Source organism: Mustelus asterias, chromosome 10 (genome assembly GCF_964213995.1).
Source record: "Mustelus asterias chromosome 10, sMusAst1.hap1.1, whole genome shotgun sequence".
NCBI classification, from domain to species: Eukaryota; Metazoa; Chordata; class Chondrichthyes; order Carcharhiniformes; family Triakidae; genus Mustelus; species Mustelus asterias.
Window position 1 is genome coordinate 12,343,319 of NC_135810.1, and position 22,836 is coordinate 12,366,154.

The 22,836-nt window shown below is 47.0% G+C and overlaps 1 pseudogene; it reads left to right on the forward strand.

Moving 5' to 3' along the window:
* The first annotated feature begins 3,070 nt into the window (after positions 1–3,070).
* Positions 3,071–3,276, forward strand: LOC144500125 (U2 spliceosomal RNA; annotated as a pseudogene).
* The last annotated feature ends 19,560 nt before the right edge of the window (positions 3,277–22,836 follow it).

The following is a 22,836-nucleotide window of genomic DNA, read 5'->3' on the forward strand; positions in this document are numbered from 1 at the left end:
CTGAGATCATAGGGATGAAGAAAATAGGGGAGGGGAATTTGTGCTGTTGATGTCAATGCAGGGCAGACTCATTACAAACTCAATATTGTCCTTTCAAAGGCATGGGGTGAATTTTCCCGTTCCACCCACCACGGGAATTGTAGCGAGCGAGGGGCGGACCATGGAAAGGTCCATTGACCTCGGGCAGGAATTTCTGGTTTCGGGGTGAACACGGCCAGAGAATGTTATATAGAAATATACATTCTCTATGTTAGAGAAATATGCAATTTCATCAGAAATGTAGTTTCTTTTCCCAATTCAGGAGAGGCAATCTCATAATCTCTCTTTGTCAAGTCAAAATTGCAATTCAATTTATGTGCGATTCAAGATCATTTTTAATCACAGTGCGGGCGATTCTCCCAGCCCTCTCCGCTGCTTCAGCGGTTGGTGGGGGGGGGTGGAAATCGGGACTGCCGGGGAGGGGGAAGGGGGCAGGGGGGAGTTCAAGGTGGGCCGGGGTGGGGGTTGGCGGTCGAGGCTGGCCCGGACACGTCCAAGGAGCCAGTGATCGGGGCCATGGGGAGGTCAGGTGGTCAGCAATGGGAGGGGGGCGGGTCAGTGGAGCTGGCCATCAATCAGGAGGCCGGCAGTGCCTTGGCGCTGACAGATCGGCGCATGCGCAGTGGCCCGCTCAGCGCTATGCTGCCGGCCTCTCCAGTGGGAACAAACCCCGCCCCCTGAACTTTGGACTGATTCACACTCGTGCATTCTGCAGCGCACAGAGTGTGGGAGATTCATCTTGAAACTCCCGCTGAATAAAGCAGCGGGATTAACTCCAGTTTTTACATGAACCTGACACTTAGAATTTTTTGGGGAGAATCGCTGCCAGTAACTTTAAAGGATATTGTTAAGGGGGTTTTATATTTTAAATGCAGCTGCAACCAAGTTTAGCTTGTACGATATGTCTCTCTAAATTACGCAATCATTAAATAATGCCCCTACTTGAGTCTGGGAATTGGACAACTGGGTTTGTGAAAGTTGTTGCATGCGGATCTAACAATTCAACTTAGCTTCAGTGTTAAATTTCCGTTTTGCGTTTTACTTACATTTCTAAACTCAAACTACTATGGAAATCAAAATTTGGTAAAAGTGACAGAATTACCCGTATTGGATTGCACAATTGTTGTACAAAATAATCCCTATGATGGATGGCACGGTGGCACAGCGGTTAGCACTGCTGCCTCACAGCACAAGGGACCCAGGGGTTCAATTCCAGCCTCGGGTGACAGTCTGTGTGGTGTTTGCATATTCTCCCCGTGTCTGCGTGGGTTTCCTCCGGGTGCTCCGGTTTCCTCCCACACTCATAAGATGTGCAGACGTTAGCTGGATTTGCAATGCTAAATTGTCCCTTAATGTCAGGGGGATTAGCAGGGTAAACATATGGGGTTACGGGGATAGGGCCTGGCTGGGATTGTTGTCAGTGCAGGCTCGATGGGCTGAATGGCGTACTTCTGTACTGCAGGGATTCTATGAGTCTCAACTAGTTAAAATAAGGAACTGTGCTGCTTATAAATGCAAATAGGTAACAAACATGCCAGCCATCATATTTTTAAGCTGACAGTTAACTTTTGTGAACCATGTATGAACTTGTTAATGTTTTTGTAAGAAAAAACACAGGTTTTTTTTCCATGGGAATTGAAACTCTTTATTATCAATAAATCAGCTTGGCTGGGTGCTGGGACTGAAGGCTGTTAAAAGCCGTCAATCTGACTCCACATTCTTCCCCATTTGAGTAGATTTGAACCAGAAATATTTTTATATGGGCCGATGTTTGCTGAGTTTTGTAATTACACGTGTCACAGATGCTTTAAAAGGTTCATTCCCAAAGTCACCTGTGAACAATTATATTTGTGAGTGCGTGCGTCTGTACTTCCTTACCCATGGAGTGGGAACATCAATTTAAAATAAATAACCTTCTTACTTAAAAAGAACAAGTTAGTATATTTCACGATATTGCTCTGGAAGTTACTTAAGAAACAATGAAGTTACAAACACAAACACATACAAAGTTTAGTCACAAATGAAGATAAAATGACACTTATAAAAATTGGATGAGCTCAGTCTGTCTATTGTTCAGTGTGGGCCTGATATGTTTGAAATTGCTTGTTGCATTGTCAGGACTAAAGGTTTCGGAGTCATAGGGGTTGACAGCATGGAAACAGGCCCTTCGGCCCAACTTGTCCATGCCTCCCATTTTTTTAAACCACTAAGCTAGTCCCAATTGCCTGCGTTTGGCCCCTATCCCATCTTACTCATGTAACTGTCTAAATGCTTTTTAAAAGACAAAATTGTACCCGCCTCTACTACTACCTCTGGCAGCTTGTTCCAGACACTCACCACTCTGTGTGAAAGAATTGCCCCTCTGTACCCTTTTGGATCTCTCCCCCCTCACCTTAAATCTATGCAGCTATGACTGGTTCCCCACTCTGCACTAGCCTCCCACTAATCCAAACCAGATAACGCCTAAAGCATATGCACCACCTTCTTTAACAAGTTCTTAATGAATGTTAAGTGCTTTAATTAGCCTCATTGGGGAGGGGGATGGGTTAGTTCCCTCCTCCTCCTGACCTGCTGAACATTGTTCGTGTCAGCAACTGTATAGAATCATAGAATCCCTACAGTACAGAAGGCGGCCATCGATCCTACACTGACGCGCTGACATCAATTCCACCCAGACCCTATCTCCGTAACCCTATGTATTTACCCCACTAATCCACCTAACCGGCACATCTTGGGACACTAAATGACAATTTAGCATAGCTAATCCACCTAACCTGCGCATCTTGAGACACTAAAGGGCAATTTATCATGTCTAATCCACCTAACCTGCACACCTTTGGAGTGTGGGAGGAAACCGGAGGACCCGGAGGAAGCCCACGCAGACACGGGGAGAATATGCAAAGTCCACACAGACATTTGTACCTTGAAGCTTATACTCCAGCAAGCATCTGAACTGTCAGGCTCCCCTCACCTCCATAGGATCATAGAATCCCTACAATACAGAAGGAGGCAATTTGGCCCATCGAGTCTGATCGCTTCTCGGCCTTTTGGCTAAGATCAAGTGTAGTATGGTCGGCAGCCCATGGTCGGCCGCCCTTGGTTGAGGCCATTAGGTTACACTGAAGCTTCATATGTTTCATATGAAGCAATTTTTTAAAGTGGCATCTCGGCCTTTTGGCTAAGATGCAAATGAGCTCAAGTCTTGGAGGAGGAACCTCCCCCTTCTCCAATCAGCTTGGCTCATGTAGATCAGGCCCAGGACAGGGTGGTTTGGTCGCTCGCCCTGTCTTGTCAGCCTGGATCTGAAATGTCTCAACTTGTTGAGACTCTGAATTGGATTTGATTTGATTGAATTGGAAAAGTATATTAAAAAAAAATTTGGCCCATCGAGTCTGTACCGGCTACATCCCACCTGCGCTCGATTCCCGTAACCCCACATATTTACCCTGCTAATCCCCCTGACTGTAAGGTCAATTTAGCATGGCTAATCAACCTAACCTGCACATGTTTTGGATTGTGGGAGGAAACCGGAACACCCAGAGGAAACCCACGCAGACACGGGGAGAACGTGCAAACTCCACACTGACAGTGACCCGAGGCCAGAATTGAACCCGGGTCCCTGGCGCTGTGAGGCTGCAGTGCTAACCAGTGTGCCACCCTCAACCCGGATTCAAGGGGGGAGTTGGGAGGGGGCTCAAAATTGAGTCCGCAGTGTCCGATTACGCTCTTGGAAAGTCAATTTTCAGTTACCCGCCCCAGCAATGAGTTCCAGGCACCCACTGCCCTCTGTGTAAAACATCTGCCTCGTACATCTCCTTTAAACTTTGCCCCTCGCACCTTAAACCTGTACCCCCTAGTAATTGACTCTTTCGTCCTGGGAAAAAGCTTCTGACTATCCACTCTGTCCATGCCTCTCATAATCTTGTAGACTTCTATCAGGTCGCCCCCTCAACCTCCGTCGTTCCAGTGAGAACAAACCAAGTTTCTCCAACCTCTCCTCATAGCTGATGCCCTCCATACCAGGCAACATCCTGGTAAATCTCTTCTGTAACCGCTCCAAAGCCTCCACATTCTTCTGGTAGTGTGGCGACCAGAATTGAACACTATATTCCAACCTTAGTTAGGTTCCATAAAGCTGCAACGTGACTTGCCAATTTTTAAACTCAATGCCCCGGTCGATGAAGGCAAGCATGCCGTATGCCTTCTTGACTACCTTCTCCACCTGCATTGCCACTTTCAGTGATCTGTGTACCTGTACACCCAGATCCCTTTGCCTATCAATACTCTTAAGGATTCTGCCATTTACTGTATATTTTCTATTTGTATTAGACCTTCCAAAATGCATTGCCTCACATTTGTCCGGATTAAACTCCATCTGCCACCTCTCGCCCAAGTCTCCAACTGATCTATATCCTGCTGTATCCTCTGATGGTCCTCATCGCTATCCGTTATTCCACCAAACTTTGTGTCGTCTGCAAACTTACTAATCAATCCAATTACATTTTCCTCCAAATCATTTATATATATTACAAACAGCAAAGGTCCCAGCACTGATCCCTGAGGAACACCACTTGTCACAGCCCTCCATTCAGAAACGCACACTTCCACTGTTACCCTCTGTCTTCTTTGACCGAGCCAGTTTTGTATCCACCTTGCTAGCTCACCTCTGATCCCATGCGACTTCACCTTCCGCACCAGTCTGCCATGAGGGACTTTGTCAAAGGCCTTACTGAAGTCCATGTCGACAACATCCACTGCCCTACCCTCATCAATCATCTTCGTCACTTCCTCGAAAAACCCGATCAAGATAGTGAGACACGACCTCCCCTTCACAAAACCATGTTGCCCCTCACTAATATGTCCATTTATTTCCAAATGGGAATAAATCCTGTCTCGAAGAATCCTCTCCAACAATTTCCCTACCACTCACCAGCCTGTAATTACCTGGATTATTCTTGCTACCCTTCTTAAACAAAGGAACAACATTGGCTATTCTCCAATCCTCTGGGATCTCCCCTGTAGGAAGTTCTTACTTCTTACTGTGTTTACCCCAGTCCAACGTCGGCATCTCCACATCATGACCCCCCCTGTAGCCAGTGAGGATACAAAGATTTCTCTCAAGGCCCCAGCAATTTCCTCCCTTGCCTCTCTCAGTATTCTGGGGTATATCCCATCAGGCCCTGGGGACTTGTCTACTTTAATGTTTCTCAAGAACCCCAATACCTCCTCCTTTTTGATCTCATCATGACTCAAACTATCTACACACCCTTTCCCAGACTCGTCATCCACCAAGCCCTTCTCTTTGGTGAATACTGACGCAAAGTATTCATTTAATACCTTACCCATTTCCTCTGGCTCCACACATAGACTCCCTCCCTTGTCCTTGAGTGGGCCAACCCTTTCCCTGGCTACCCTCTTGCTCTTTATATATGTATTAAAAAGCCTTGGGATTTTCCTTAATCCTGCTGGCCAATGCTTTTTCATGACCCCTTATAGACTTCTTTACTCCTTGCTTAAGTTTCTTTCTACTTTCCTTGTATTCCACACTTGCTTCGTGTGTTCCCAGCCTCCTAGCTTTGACAAATGCTTCCTTTTTCTCTTTGACTAGGCTCACAATATCTCTCGTTATCCAAGGTTCCCAAAACTTGCCATACTTATCCTTCATCCTTACAGGAAAGTGCCGGTCCTGAATCCCTATCAACTTACACTTGAAAGCCTCCCACATGCCAGATCAGGTTAGTTGTGGTTAGTTGTTGGTTAGGTGCATTGGCCGTGCAAAATTCTCCCTCAGTGTACCCGAACAGGTGCCAGAGTGTGGCGACTAGGGGATTTTCACAGTAACTTCATTGCAGTGTTAATGTAAGCCTACTTGTGGCACTAATAAATAAACTTAAACTTAACTTTACAATGAAGTGGGGTAATTGTAATAGTTTGATATTAAGATGAGCATTTAACAGGTTATAAAGTAGACAAGAATAGTTATGAGAGCTCTTTTCTGGCATGATGGGAAATTTAGCCAATACTATAGGCATGATGGGATATTTGGTCTAGGAATGTTTCAGAAGCAGCTCGCCCAGTAGTTATACCAATGACAGTTTTCACAGGCATCCATTTCTGAACAGCATAAGAAGGGGATAAGGTGGGACTGACCCCATATACAAGGTTGAGGGATAAGACAGTGGGAACATCTGCTGATGGAACAGTATGGTCAGTTAAGAAATTAATGCAAAACATCATAATGAAAAGAAGGAAGATCAGAAATGTAAATATGGGCTACAAAGGGCGGCACAGTGGTTAGCACTGCTGCCTCACAGCTCCAAGGACCGGGGTTCAATTCCAGCCTCAGAAGACTGTCTGTGTGGAGTCTGCACATTCTCCCCATGTCTGCGTGGGTTTCCTCCAAGTCCTCCAGTTTCCTCCCACACTCTAAAGATGTGCGGGTTAGGTTGATTGTCAATGTTAAATTGACCCTTAGTGTCAGAGGGATTAGCAGGGTAAAGATGTGGGGTTACAGGGATAGGGCCTGAGTGGGATTGTTGTTAGTGCAGGTTCATTGGCCTTCTTCCGCACTTGATGGATTCTATGCTTCTATGAAATCCTGTATCTTAGAGAGAAGCTCGGTTCGCTCTCTCCATCATATGCTTGAATAAAGACTTTGCTTGCTGGAACTCACAGACTAGAGTGGTTTCAATTTTTACCGAAATAACAACCTCGCCTCAGTCAATATCCCTCAGTGCTACACTTGAAAATCAGGCTAGATTTTTCACGAAAATTCTGATGTGGGACATGAACCACTGACCTTTGTATTCAGAGATGAGCCATCTGTCAACAATCAATAAGATTGTGATTGATTGCAAACACCAGATTGGAGGTGGCCAGTCAGACATCTTCAACCTCTTTACAACAATCTGAGGTCCTTAACTGTTTCAAGAAGATGACCATCATCCCGGTACCTAAGAAAAATCAAGCAGCGTGCCTTAATGACTATCGGCCGGTGGCTCTGACATCCATCATTATGAAGTGCTTCGAAAGGTTAGCCACGGCACGAATCAATTCCAGCCTCCCGAACTACCTGGATCCACTACAGTGTGCCTACCGCCGCAACAGGTCCACAGCAGACACCATTTCCCTGGCCCTGCACTCAACCCTGGAACACTTAAATAACAAGGATACCTATGTCAGACTCCTATTTATTGACTACAGCTCAGCCTTCAACGCCATTACTCCCACGAAACACATCTCCAAACTCCGTGGCCTGGGCCTCGGCTCCTCCCTCTGCGACTACGCTTTAGAATGACTTCCCTCTGCTATTTCAATGGAGGCTTTAGTTAACACATTTATCTTAAATATATTGTCCCTTCTGTTAAATAACAGGCAGAGGAATGTTATACCAATGCCTGAAGCAATCGCCCAACCTGCAGTAACTTCTATCCTCATGTAAAAAAATGTTGGATTGACAGATTGACCAACACCTAAAATCTGAGAAGCTAGGTTAAAGGTCGAAGAAAAGTTACTTCTGGGCTTTTTTTCAATCAATGATGTTAACTCACTTGCAATGCTCCTGAAGTTACTCAACTAGAAAAGTTATTTTTTAAAAAGAATAGTTGAATCAGCTCGTCCTGTCTTTCTTACATTGCAATTTTGACCGTACTTTAAAAGTATTTAATGGTTGCAACAAAGAGAGAAAATGCTGTAAAATCTCAGCAGGTCTGACAGCATCTGTAAGGAGAGAAAAGAGCTGATGTTTCGAGTCCAGATGACCTTTTGTCAAAGCTAAAGGCACAGTAAGAAGTCTCACAAACCCAGGTTAAAGTCCAACAGGTTTATTTGGTAGCATGAGCTCTTGGAGTGCTCCTCCTTCATCATTCACTCACCTGATGAAGGAGCAGCGCTCCAAAAGCGCGTGCTACCAAATAAACCTGTTAGACTTTAACCTGGTGTTGTGAGACTTCTTACTGTGCCCACCCTAGTCCAACGCCGGCATCTACACATTGTGGTGAACCATAGATGGTTAGCACTATGGGTACTGAACCATAGATGGTTAGCACTATGGGTACTTGTACATATGTTACTGTTGTTACTGTTGGGGTTAGGGTTGGGGTGTTCTACCTGTTGGTATTGTTCTGTGGTACACTCCGGTTGGCTCTGCCTACCTGTAGGAGTATAAAGGTCACAGCACTGCCTGGTGACCCTTTAGTCTGGGATTGTATTGTTATGCAGTATGCTCCATTCTTGTTACTAATAAAAGCCTTTATTTCCCAGGTACGATCCAGCCTCCCGAGTGATTTAATCGCGCATCAATTTTATTAGTAACAAATTTTGGTTGAAAAAAAAACCATGGAGCAAATGTTAAAACCCGATCGGCTTACCTTAGATCCACGTGCAGCTGGAGCATCGAACACTTTCGACCATTGGTTGAAGTGTTTCCAAGACTATATTGACGCCTCAACAGCCATTCAAAACGACACCGATAGATTACGGGTCCTCCACGCAAGGGTAAGCGACACTGTATATTCAACAATCCGCGATGCCCAAGACTACAAAGGGGCCATTGAACTACTTAAGAAACTGTACAACAAACCGCCAAACGAGATTCATGCTCGACACCTACTAGGCACTCGACGGCGGCAGCCCGGCGAAACGACGGGACAGTACCTGCGCGAACTTCAGCAGCTAGCCAGAGCCTGCAATTGCAAGCCAGTGTCGGCGACCCAGTATACTAATGATTTGATCCGAGATGCGTTCGTGGCGGGAATCGGCTCATCCTATATTCGCCTGCGGCTGCTAGAGCAACGTAACTTAGACCTAGCTAAGACGGTGGAATTGGCTGATGCGATGGAAACGGCCTCCAGAAGTCTAGAAACTTACCCCACCGACCACGTGGGAACATCGTGGCAAGTACAGCCATCGACTCAACTCTACCCAGCGGCTCCGAGGAACTGCGCGATCGTGCTCTCAACCTCGGACCTGACGGCGGCGGCGGCTCCGGGAGGCCCGCGGTGCTATTTCTGTGGGTTGGCAAAACACCCTCGTCAGCGATGTCTGGCCAGAACGGTATTTTGCTCCGCGTGTGGGAAGAAAGGGCACTATGCTAAAGTGTGCAGAGCTAAACCACCCTCGAAGCCAAGCAGTGCGGCGTGTGATTCTCCAGAATCTGTCTCCTTGTCTCCGGCTTCATCGAGGTCTTCCACCACGTTCGATTCACGAGCGCCGCCATTCCTGAAGATGACGACGCAAGACACGTGCGATCTGCAAGTGCCGCCACTTTCGACGCCATCGACCACGTGCGATCCATGGGCGCAGCCATTTTGGTCGGCACCGACCGCAGACGACCAGCAGGGGTCATCATCATCAACCATCTCAGCTGCCTGCAGTTGCACTCAGGACTCAACGGTGGCGTCAATCATCCTGGACCAGGCCAAGCCTCACAGACTCGACAAGTCCATGATGGGCATAGAGATAAATGGACGCCTAATACATTGTCTGTTTGACAGCGGGAGCACAGGGAGTTTCATTCATCCTGACACCGTGAAACGGTGCGGTCTCCGAGTACAGACTGTCAGACAGACAATTTCTATGGCATCGAGGTCCCGATCTGTTACCGTTCTTGGGAGCTGCGTGGTAAACCTAACGGTGCGGGGCACAGTTTATGAGAACTTCAGGCTCCTCGTGTTACCGCACCTTTGCGCTCCAATACTCCTGGGACTAGACTTTATGGTCCACCTGAGGAGTGTGACACTGCAATACAATGGGCCACTCCCTCCACTTTCAGTGGGAGAACAGCAGCCTCCAAATTGCCCAGCGCGCTCCACGTGCAGACTTTCGACACTCAGAATCACCCCGCCATCTTTATTTGAGAATCTCATGCCAGGCTGCAAGCCCATCGCAATTAAGAGCAGGCGTTACAGCGCTGAGGATCAGATCTTTATTCGATCTGAGGTTCAGCGGCTCCTCAGGGAAGGGATTATTCAACCTAGCACTAGCCCATGGAGAGCACAAGTCGTGGTGGTTAAAACTGGAGACAAGCCCCGGATGGTCATAGACTATAGTCAGACCATTAATAGATACACGCAGCTGGACTCGTACCCTCTCCCGCACATATCTGACATGGTCAACCAGATTGCGCAGTACCGGTGTTCTCCACCATTGACTTGAAGTCAGCTTATCACCAGCTCCCCATTCGCCCAGAGGACCGAAAATATACGGCCTTTGAGGCAGATGGTCGTCTCTACCACTTCTTAAGGGTCCCCTTTGGCGTCACGAATGGGGTCTCGGTCTTCCAGCGTGCAATGGACCGAATGGTGGATCAAAACGGGTTACGGGCTACCTTCCCGTACCTGGACAACGTCACTATCTGCGGCCATGACCAGCAGGACCACGATGCCAACCTCCTAAAGTTTTTACGCACTGCGTCTCACCTGAATCTGACCTATAACAGGGAGAAGTGTGTACTGAGCAAGCGCCGCCGAGCAATCCTCGGTAACATGGTGGAAAACGGGGTCCTTGGCCCTGATCCAGACCGTATGCGCCCCCTCCTTGAACTTCCCCTACCCACTAGCATCAAAGCACTGAGAAGATGCTTAGGCTTCTTTTCGTATTACGCACAGTGGGTTCCCAATTATGCGGACAAAGCCCGTCCGCTCATAAAGTCTACCTCTTTTCCCCTGGCAGCAGAGGCTCGGTTAGCCTTTGAAAGGATAAAAGCTGACATCGCGAAAGCCATGATGCACGCTGTCGATGAGTCCATCCCCTTCCAGGTGGAGAGTGATGCATCTGATTTCACCCTGGCCGCCACACTTAACCAGGCGGGCAGGCCCGTCGCCTTTTTCTCTCGCACCCTCCAAGCCCTGAAATTCGGCACTCCGCTGTGGAAAAAGAGGCTCAGGCCATTGTGGAGGCCGTCCGGCATTGGCGCCATTACTTGGCTGGAAAACGATTCACCCTGCTCACGGACCAGCGGTCCATGGCGTTCATGTTCAACAACACGTTAAGGGGTAAGATCAAAAATGATAAAATCTTGAGGTGGAGAATCGAACTCTCCACCTACAACTATGATATCATGTACCGTCCGGGGAAGCTCAATGAGCCCCCAGATGCCCTGTCGCGTGGAACATGTGCCAGTGTGCAGGAGGTCCGGCTACAGGCCCTCCACAATGATCTCTGCCATCCGGGGATCACTCAGCTCTTCCATTTTGTAAAGGCCCGGAATCTACCCTACTCAGTAGAGGATGTCAGGTCGATAACTTGAAGCTGCCAGGTATGTGCTGAATGCAAGCCGCACTTCTACCGACCTGACAGGGCACACCTCATTAAAGCCACTCGCCCTTTTGAAAGACTGAGTGTGGATTTCAAGGGCCCCCTTCCTTCGACAGATCGGAATGTGTACTTCCTCAACGTGATTGACGAGTACTCCCGATTCCCTTTTGCCATTCCCTGTTCAGACATGACCGCTGCCACGGTTATCAAAGCATTGCGGGATCTTTTCACCCTGTTTGGTTACCCCAGTTATATCCACAGTGATAGGGGTTCGTCGTTTATGAGTGACGACTTGAGGCAATACCTGCTCTCAAAAGGGATTGCCTCAAGTAGAACTACGAGTTACAACCCCAGGGGTGACGGGCAGGTCGAAAGAGAAAATGCTACAGTCTGGAAGGCTGTCTTACTGGCATTGAGGTCTAAGGGTCTTCCAGTCTCCCGTTGGCGTCTGATGCGCTCCATTCAATCCGGTCCCTCCTGTGTACGCAACCAACGCTACCCCACATGAGCGGATGTTTACCTTCCCTAGGAAGTCTTCCTCTGGGACCTCACTGCCGTCTTGGTTGACGTACTCAGGACCTGTCCTCCTGCATGTTAGCACCCGCAAGTCCGACCCTTTGGTTGAACAGGTCCATCTCCTCCACGCCAACCCTCAATATGCCTATGTGGCATATCCTGACGGGCGAGAGGACACAGCCTCTATTCGAGATCTGGCGCCTGCAGGGGACCTGGAAACCCCCGTCGCTCCCGCACCCCTTGCCCTTTATCTCCCCTCCTGACACGGCGCGGGCAGTATCGGGACCACCACTTAATCCTCTTACTCCCGTGTACAGCTTGCCTGAGTCCAGGAGATTGTTTCCACCTCGGAGCGTTCCTGAGTCCAGGAGATTGTCGCCACCTCGTGGTCCACCCGTCCGTGAGGAACTGGAGGAGTCACTGGACACCGCCTTGGAGAGAGGGTCATCACGGTCACCAGAACTGGCGCTACCGCCAGTGTTGAGGAGGTCGCAGAGACAGTGCGGCCCTCCGATACGACTGAAGTTGTGAATATATGGACAGTTCGTGCTGTTTTTTTTGCCCCACCGGCCTTTGTTTTAAAGGAGGGGTGAATGTGGTGAACCATAGATGGTTACCACTATGGATACTGAACCATAGATGGTTAGCACTATGGGTACTTGTACATATGTTACTGTTGTCATTGTTGGGGTTAGGGTTGGGGTGTTCTACCTGTTGGTATTGTTCTGTGGTACACTCCGGTTGGCTCCGCCTACCTGTAGGAGTATAAAGGTCACTGCACTGCCTGGTGACCCTTTAGTCTGGGATTGTATTATTATGCAGTATGCTCCATTCTTGTTACTAATCAAAGCCTTTATTTCCCGGGTACGATCCAGCCTCCCGAGTGAATTAATCGCGTATCACACATCATGCCTAAAAGGCATAGAAAATGGGAGATATTTATACTGCAGGGTGAGGGAATGAAAGATGAGTCATAGCCACAAAAACAAGGGGAAAGGCTGCTAATGGCAGTCCATAGAGAGAATAGATGGTGTGAATGGCCAAATGGCAGAGAAGCTGAAATCAGAGGGAGAACTGTGACAGATGAAGATGTGTGGTGAGGGGGGAGATGGGTGGGAGAAGGGTAAAATTGAGAGAAAGGGGGAAAGGGGAAGCAAAGGGGGAGAAAATGTAAGAAAAGAGGGGGATAACATCGGGGGAAAGAGTGGAGGGGGATAGAAAAATAAAGAAAGACAATAAAGAAATAAAAGGTAGTAATTGGTGCAAATTGCTTTGGCCTAACCTGGGGTTGTGAAATATGCTGTTTACTTCCCCATCTTTCTTTGTTATATCTTAATGCAGCAGTGATATCAGGGCTGCCATGGATTCAGGTGCGACAGGAAAGTCAGCTTGTCCTGTGCCTGTGGAATGAAATGTTCCTCAGAGGCCACACAATGAGTTACAATCGAGATGTACTGAGCCGCACAGCCGAAAAACAAAACACTGCATTAAATCAGCAAATATTCAAAGCCCTTCAACGAGTTGATCATTGAAAAGTACAAAGGAGTAGGCGCTGCAAGATAAATCAAAATCTCTGGCACAACTGCTTGCTGCAATCTTTGTTGCTCCTTCCATTAGGCAGTAAAAGTACAGAAATCTGGACCTCGGCCCCAAACCACAGTCTCCAGTTCAACCTGGATGCCTGTGTGTCTTCCCACAGGCACCTCTGGGTTCCGACAAACAACTCCTCTGTCCTTTCACATCATGACAGGGTGAATCTCTATTGTCTCCACCACTGACTGACTATCTTCCTCTTGCCTTCGGCCATCCCTTGCAGATTTTCCTTTGTGTTCTGATGTGAAAGGAAACCGTGGAGTGATGACTTGGAAATGCAGCCATAAAAGAGAGGCACAATCAATTTACAAAATCAATTTGCTTGGTCACTTCCTACGGTGACCCGGTGGCACAGTAGTTAGCACGGCTGCCTCATAGCGCCAGGGACCCAGGTTCGATTCCCGTGCTTGGGTCACTGTCTGTGCGGAGTCCGTACATTCTCGCTGTGTCTGCATGGGTTTCCTCCGGGTGCTCTGGTTTCCTTCCACGGTCCAAAAGACGTGCTGGTTAGGTGCATTGACCATGTTAAATTCTCCCTCAGTGTACCCGAACAAGTGCAGGTGTGTGGCACCTAGGGGATTTTCACAGTAACTTCATTGCAGTATTAATGTAAGTCTACTTGTGACAAAAAATGAACTTTAAACTTTAAAACTTGGACCACAATGAATCCTGAATAAGGTGCCTGTCACCAAATAATGGTTGTACTGCATATGCAGACCTGTGGCGGCATTGTCCACCCATGTAGACAGTGTTCCTTAGCACTGCCGACATCACAACGACCATTGTTAGTTACATTTTTGTGAAAGTGCTTGTACCTTGACAGCTGGAGTGAGCACCAATTTGATGCGAACAATGGCTGCAATTTACCGCCTCAAATTCCATTTGTGTTGGTAATTTATTTTCAGTGATCCCAATTACACTCTCACAGACAATAGCAGGACGTGTTGGGGTGATTTGCAACCCCCCCCAGAAAAATGTTGGCTTCCACCCCATCATTTAAAGAGCTGTCTGATCCCCTCGAAAGATAAGCTCAGACGGCGGAATTGAAATGCTTGTCGTCCACTACCACATTGCCTCTGTTAGAATTATTGTGCATGTTTAACTCAGTAGATCTGGCAGTAAGTCACCAAGTACTTCCCGCGTAAACGTCAACAACATTATCGCCATCTCAAATTTATGGGGATACTGGAACTGGGGCATGGGCAATTTACAAGTATATAATGCAAAAAAATGGGTGTTTTTCTGGTTGGCGATCAGTGACTAGTTCTGGCTTTTTGGACATCTATCTTTCTATCCCTATACCTTGTAGTTGGAAATGACCACCTACTCTCTGGAACTCCTGAACTGATAATGTGGAGATGCCGGCGTTGGACTGGGGTAAGCACAGTAAGAAGTCTCACAACACCAGGTTAAAGTCCAACAGGTTTATTTGGTAGCAAATACCATAAGCTTTCGGAGCACTGCTCCTTCGTCAGATGGAGTGGATATCTGCTCTCAAACAGTGCACAGACACAGAAATCAAGTTACAGAATACTAATTAGAGTGCGAATCTCTACAGCCAGCCAGGTCTTAAAGGTACAGACAATGTGGGTGGAGGGAGCATTCAACACAGGTTAAAGAGATGTGTATTGTCTCCAGACAGAACAGCTAGTGAGATTCTGCAAGACCAGGGAGAAAGTTGTGGGGGTTACTGATAATGTGACAGAAATCCAACTTCCCGGTTTAGGCCGTCCTCATGTGTGCGGAACTTGGCTATCAGTTTCTGCTCAGCGACTCTGCGCTGTCGTGTGTCGTGAAGGCCGCCTTGGAGAACGCTTACCTGAAAATCCAAGGCTGAATGCCCATGACTGCTGAAGTGCTCCCCCACAGGAAGAGAACAGTCTTGCCTGGTGATTGTCGAGCGGTGTTCATTCATCCGTTGTCGTAGCGTCTGCTACGACAATAGAGATTCGCATTCTAATTAGTATTCTGTAACTTGATTTCTGTGTCTGTGCACTGTTTGAGAGCAGATATCCACTCCATCTGACGAAGGAGCAGTGCTCCGAAAGCTTATGGTATTTGCTACCAAATAAACCTGTTGGACTTTAACCTGGTGTTGTGAGACTTCTTACTCCGAACTAAGCCATGCCTCATCACTTCTTAAAACCTCCATAGAACTCTTCAAACAAGCTTTGTCTTCCTTCCTTTTGTTTTACACCCAGTTATGAAGCTTGGGATGTTTCATTGCTTCAGGTGTGTTACATAAATTCTTATTGTTTGATTTGATTTGATTTGACTTCTTATTGTCACATGTATTAGAATGCAGTGAAAAGCATTGTTTCTTGCGTGCTATAGAGACAAGCATAGGATTCATAGAGTACATAGGGGAGAAGGAAAGGAGAGGGTGCAAAATATGGTGTTGCAGTTACGGCTAGGGTGTAGAGAAAGATCAGCTTAATATATGTTAGGTCCATTCAAAAGTCTAATAGCAGCAGGGAAAAAGCTGTTCTTGAGTCAGTTGGAATGTGTTCTCTTTTGCATCTTTTTCCTGACGGAAGAAGGTGGAAGAGAATATGTCCAAGGTGCATTGGGTCCTTGATTATTGCTGGCTGCTTTTCCAATGCAGTGAGAAGTGTAGACGGAATCAATGGATGGGAGGCTGGCTCGTGTGATGGACTGGGATGCGTTTACAACCCTTTGTAGTTTTTTGCGGTCTTGGGCAGAGCAGGAGCCACACCAAGCTCTGATACATTCAGAAAGGATGCTTATTTTAACATATCATGTCAGTGACTGATATAATGACATCTGTTTCTTTAACTCCTTTGACAAGTAATTGTTCTGTATGATTAAAAGCTTGCTTATAGGAATAGAAATGACCTTTAAAAAGTTATTTACCTGGGAAGAGCTTTATTTTAATCCTATTATAATGACTTTAATGAGGCCCACTATGTGGACCTCTTAGAATCCTAGCTCCCTGATTAGGGCAGTAATGGCTTCCAACCATTTTTGTTTCGTCAAAAACCTTTTGTTGATGTTTTGTTTGCACTTCAGTCCCACACTCCTGATCTACGGGCACCCAGTGCGGAGGGGGACAGGGAAGGAGGAGGGCAAAGCTTGCCATAAACAGGTCCAGACAGCGGGTGACCGAAGGAGTCGTCCGACCCAACTGTCTGCCTCTCTACTGCAGCTATATTCGCAGCCGGGTGTCCCCAGAGAGGGAGCATGCTGTGTCCGAGGATACCGTTAATGCCTTCTGTGTCTGCTGGGCACCGCAGGGACTGGGGTGCATTATTGATCCCTTTAATCACATTTTGATTTGATGCTTTAAGTTTCCTTTCTACTTTGTCCTTTGTTTTGGGTGGTTCCCCTCCTTTTGGAAGTTGCCCATTTTTATTTTGTCCCTTCGTTAATTTGATTTAGTTTATTTGGTTGACCAGAAAGAGCAGCAGTAATGGCTTCTCTAATCAGAGAGCCCTGTACGAGTATATAATGTGGAGTGTCAGGGTTACTGGCACTGTGGGTTTATACTCAGTACAAGGAAGTACCCGTCTGAGTGTTGGTTACTGTGTAAATAAATCTAAATTTGGCCAAGGGACAGCGGCCTTGGAGGAGTTATTTCACTTATCTACGATATTCTAGGAGATAGTAAGATGTTGTAAATTGTATTCCCAAATGTGATATGGAAGTTCCTTCAAATAAGTCATCAATCTATTGCTTTATTTTCAATGTATCTCTCTATTTCTGTGCATCATAGCTTGTTGAGACAGTAAGTAAATCATCCCTTAAGACTTTAACTTATTTAGTGAACAGCCACTAGGATATGCCCTAGAGTACTCTGGTTTTCTTTATTTCTTGTGGCCTACCCTTCTAATGAAGAAACATGCCGTTTGATTATGTCTGAGAGGCATGCTTGGAGGCAGGACAAGGGGGCCACGTGAAATTGGTGTCGTCACCTCATGATAACTTAAGTGTAGAACCAGTACTGCCCCTGCTATTCATTGACTGCCCATTTGTTTTTGGGGGTGTTTCTGATGCCTACTTAAAGTGGTCATGATGTGGAGATGCCGGCGTTGGACTGGGGTAAACACAGTAAGTACTTAAAGGTACTTAGAGGTAGACAGCATTCCTTCGAGGAGAGGTGCACTCTGGCTGCATAGAGCAGGAACCACTTGTAAAGTGGGAAATAGCTGCAAGATCTGTAGATTGGGCCCTCAGGTTCTTCGATGCTGCTTCGGAGGCTTTGGTCCAAGTGATGAGGAGGAGGGAGATCTTTTTTCCCTCCGCAAAAGGGAAGAATGTTCTCCAGGCAACACCCCCATTGCGGGTGGGAAGAGGTTGCCGGGAAGGTCGATGCCAGGAGATTCACTCCTAGGAGGTGGCTGTAATGCCACAGAACCTTCAATTAATTTCATCAGAGTTGTCAAGGTAAGAATCCCTACTCTCTGCTCACACCTCCCATCATCTGTAACCCCGCTGTTCCTCTCCTTACTTTCCTTCACTCTCCCGCAATCATTGTGCAACAATTCCCTGCACCTCCTTCTCCTCATACTCACCCTTGTTGCAACCCACTTGTCTCCATATCTGGCACTCTGCATGGCAGCTGTTCTACCGTGGCACACAGATTCTCTAAGCGCCTCACTAAGATGTCGTGAACACACTCCTTTTTTCCTTTCAGAAAGGCCGTGCATAACTAACCCAAGATAATGGGCTGCCACTGGAGAGGCAGTGCCCACTGCACACCCACTCTCCTGTGGGTGCGATCCTGCAGTCCACACTGGCAGGGTGGGGTACTCATGGTCACTGAGTGGTGGCAATCCTCACAGGGTTTTGTCATTCCTTATCTTCTATTTGCCTTCATGCTTCTATCTCACATCCTATCCGCCCGGCATGGCAACTGTAGCTTCTTTCAGCAGCTACTTCTCTTCGTACTCACCCTACACTTTAAAAACAAACCCTCTTCTCTTTCCTCCATTTCAAATGTGGAAGTAGCTCTGTAATCTCAGGGAGAGGAGGCTGCTCTTCCTGAAGCCCAGTCAATGTCTGGCACCACATATAGTATAGAGGATAGAAGAGGGGGGTCTACACTTGGTGAATCACCAGGAACTCACAGTGCAGGAACCAGGGCAGAATGAAGTGGTGCCCTATCGCCCCTACGTTAGCCCCCAGCCAAGTAACACCTCCATTTAAAAATTCTCATTCCTCCATGGCCTCACCCCACCAGATGTTAAAGTTAATTTATTAGTCACAAGTAAGGTTTACATTAACACTGCAATGAAGTTACTGTGAAATTCCCCTAGTCAACACAGTCCGGCGCTTGTTCGGGCCAATGCACCTAACCAGCACATCTTTCAGACTATGGGAGGAAACCGGAGCACCTGGAAGAAACCCACGCAGACACGGGGAGAACATACAAACTCCACGCAGACCCAAGCCGGGAATCAAACCCAGGTCCCTAGCGCTGTGAGGCAGCAGTGATAACCACTGGGCCACTGTCCCACCCCATATGACTAATCTTCTCACAACCCTCCCAAGATAACTGTGCTTCTGGCCTCTTTCGCATCATTGATTTTAATCACTCCACCACTAATGGCCATGCCTTCAGCTGCCTGGACTCTAAGCGCTGGAGTTCCCTCCCTACACTTCTCCCCCTCTCTACCTCCTTTTCTTCCTTCAAAACGCTCCTTAAAACCTACTTCTTCTCCCAAGCTTTTTTGCCCCAAACATTATCAAATGCTGCTCAGTTTCTATTTTTCTCTCCAGTCTATCACCTTGAGACATTTTGTTATGCTAACGGTGCAATATAAATATACACTGTTGTGCCAACTCACTGGAGGGTGAGATCATACTGAATCTGTCACAGCTGAAATTGAGGATCCAGGCTCCTGATGAAAGTTAATAGAGGCGCGGTGGCACAGTGGTTAGCACTGCTGCCTCACAACTCCGGGGACCTGGGTTCGATTCCCAGCTTGAATTCCTGTCTGTGCAGAGTTTGCATGTTTTCCCCGTGTCTGCATGGGTTTCCTTTGGTGCTGGTTAGATACATTGGCCATGCTACATTCTCCCTCAGTGTACCTGAACTGGTGCCGGAGTGTGGTTATGCGGGGATTTTCACAGTAACTTCATTGCAGTGTAAGCCTACTTGTGACACTAATAAATAAACTTTAGCATCCACTCTGATGGAGCTGCTAACCATGGTGGCCCAGGTGACCACCAACTTGTCTTGGTGGGAGGGGGGACATTGCTTATCAGTGTTAACAGGGCCTTACAGAGAGACACACCACTCCTGCACTCAGTCTTCATGCATAGAAGTGCTGAGGTACAGTCTCAGAAGAGTAATTTTGACTCTGTAGGAGAAGGACTATTTCCTTGGGTGGATGGAGCTATTACAAGGGAGCATAACTATAGGGTTCGTGGTGGGAGATACAGGAAGGATATCAGAGGTAGGTTCTTTATGCAGAGAGTGGTTGGGGTGTGGAATGGACTGCCTGCAGTGATAGTGGAGTCAGACACTTTAGGAACATTTAAGCGGTTATTGGATAGGCACATGGAGCACACCAGGATGATAGGGAGTGGGATAGCTTGATCTTGGTTTCAGATAAAGCTCAGCACAACATCATGGGCCGAAGGGCCTGTTCTGTGCTGTACTGTTCTATGTTCTATGTTCTATGTTCTAAGGACTTGATTTTGATTTATTATTGTCACATGTATTGGTATACAGTAAGAAGTATTGTTTCTTGCACGTATTTGTCATCAAACACTTCCAAAAGCTATCTTCAGTGGGTGGGGGAGGGATGGTGAGGGGGGTTGCTGCTCCTTCCCACAAAGTTTTTGTGGACTGGTTCTCCGGTCTGATCCTACTCCTCGTTGGGTTTTCACTCATTTCCTACCCTCTGCCTCATTATTCCTCTCCATGTAGTTACCACTCACTGGTAGGTATTGTCCAGATATAACTCCTCCTTGTATATTTGTACAGTGTAGAATGAGCTGATTCTCAAGTTTAGCATTCTCTTGTACAAACCAGAGTTATCCTGTGGAATTTCAATACTGTGTACTTCTCCTGGAAGGTTTTACACATTCCCAATGTCCCACATCACCACCACCTTAATTCTCAAGGGCAATTAGGGATGGGCAAGAAATGCTGGATAGGCCCGCAACCTCCACATCCCTTTCATAGAATTGCCACAGGGCAGAAAGAGGTAATTTGGCCCATCAAGTCTGCACCGGCTCTCCGGCAGAGCATCCCACCCAGGCCCTCTCCCATAACCCCACCTATTCACCCTGCTATACCCCCGAACATACACATCTTGTCACACTAAGAAGCAATTTAGCATGGCCAATGCAACTAACCTGCACACCTTTGGACTGTGGGAGGAAACTGGAGCATCTGGAGGAAACCCATGCAGACACGTGGAGAATGTGCAAACTCCACACAGTCAACCGAGGCTGGAATTGAACCAGGGTCCCTGGCACCGTGAGCAAATAATTTTTTTTTAAAAAGTCTTGCCCTTGAACCTGCCATTGTGTGCTCCCAGTTGCACATAATTTCTCACAAGTTTTTTTTTGTACCTGCTCTGACATTGCAGATATGGAACTAATCCCTCTTAGAACCAGGGTCCCTTCCTTACCCTGTCTTAACTCACATTGCAATGATGCGCTTCCATTCAGGTAGCCATGCAGATGTTATAAGCTCTCACGTGAACGTAAACATGCGAACATAGCAACAGGAGTAGGCATTCAGCTCGTAGGGTCTGCTCTGCCATTGATATTTCATTACTCTAGCCTCCCAGCTCAGTTCAATCCTCCATACCCTTGCCTCCATTTTGAAAGCTTCAGATGACCACTCACCGCAACAGCTTTGAGGGAAAAAGTTTCAGATTTCCAGTACCGGTTGGGTGGAATTTTCCCATCCCACCTGCCACGGGAATCGTAGCGGGTGGGACACAAACCATGCAAAGGTCCATGGAAAATAATAGAATCCTACAGTGCAGAAGGAAGCCATTCAGCCCATTTAGTCTGCACCGTCCACAATCTCAGCTAGACCTTATCCCCATGCATTTACACTGCTCGTCCCCCTGATTCTAAGGGACAATTTAGCATGGCCAATCCACCTAACCCGCACATCTTTGGACTGTGGGAGGAAACCGGAGCACCCAGAGGAAACCCACGCAGACACGGGGAGAACGTGCAAACTCCACGCAGACAGTGACCCGAGGCTGGAATCAAACCAGGGCTCCTGGCGCTGTGTCCTGCTGTTCTGGGATCATGGCGCTGTGAGGCAGCAGTGTGCCACCATGCCGCCATGACCTCTGGCGGGACTTTTCAGCCTTAGGTCGAACGTGGCTGGAAAATCCCACTCTTTGTTTGGAAGTGTTTCCTCACACCCGCCCCTAAGCAACTTGTTTCCAATTTCTCTTGTACAACCAGAATTATCCTGTGGAATTTCAATACTGTGTACTTCTCCTGGAAGGTTTTACACATTCACAATGTCCCACATCACCACCACCATAATTCTCAAGGGCAATTAGGGATGGGCAAGAAATGCTGGATAGGCCCGCAACCTCCACATCCCTTTCATAGAATTGCCACAGGGCAGAAAGAGGTAATTTGGCCCATCGAGTCTGCACCGACTGTCCGACAGAGCATCCCACCCAGGCCCTCTCCCATAACCCCACCTATTCAGGAAATAGGGTCCATGACCTACCCTATCAAATACTTTAATCAATTAAAATATTTCAATTCGATTAGCCTCTATGCATACTCAAAGCATTACAAGCCTGTCCTCATAATTTAACCCCTTTGGCCCTGGTTTCATTCTGGTGAATCTGCACTACACCTAAGGTGCAGTGCCCAGAACTGAACACCATTCTCCAAATCGGGTCTCACTGAATTATGTCACTGAATTATTGTATATCTTTCTTTCACAGTTACAGACCATCTAGCAACTCGCACTCATTGCTTTAACGGTACTTTAATATAACACTTTATATCTTTTGCACTTGTATTTAATTGGATGCTCGAAATGGATGTTGCAGCTATTTAATGGAAGAATGAATTTTCTTCTTTTATTTAGCCATTGTAAATTTTCAGTGGACAGGCCTGATGCACTAATGTTTCATTCCAGCATTGAGTTGCGGAATGTAATGATGTTGTATTTTCTTGTTAAATTTATGTTCTTATAAATCACTTGTACAAAAAGAATTTGCATCCCAGCTTTTCTGTTCATCCTTGACCTGATGATACAGTTGCTGTTAAGATCTGATAAAAAATGAAATCTCTTGGACCGAGGGATTAATTCGATGAATACATGGAGCCATATCTAAAAAATTAGCATGTTGGATACCAGTGTCTTTGAGTTAGAATGTCATGAGTTCAAATTCCATTGCAGGATTTGGGAACAGAAGCTAGGCTCACCCCAACACTAAAAGAATGCTATATTATCCCAGATACCATCCT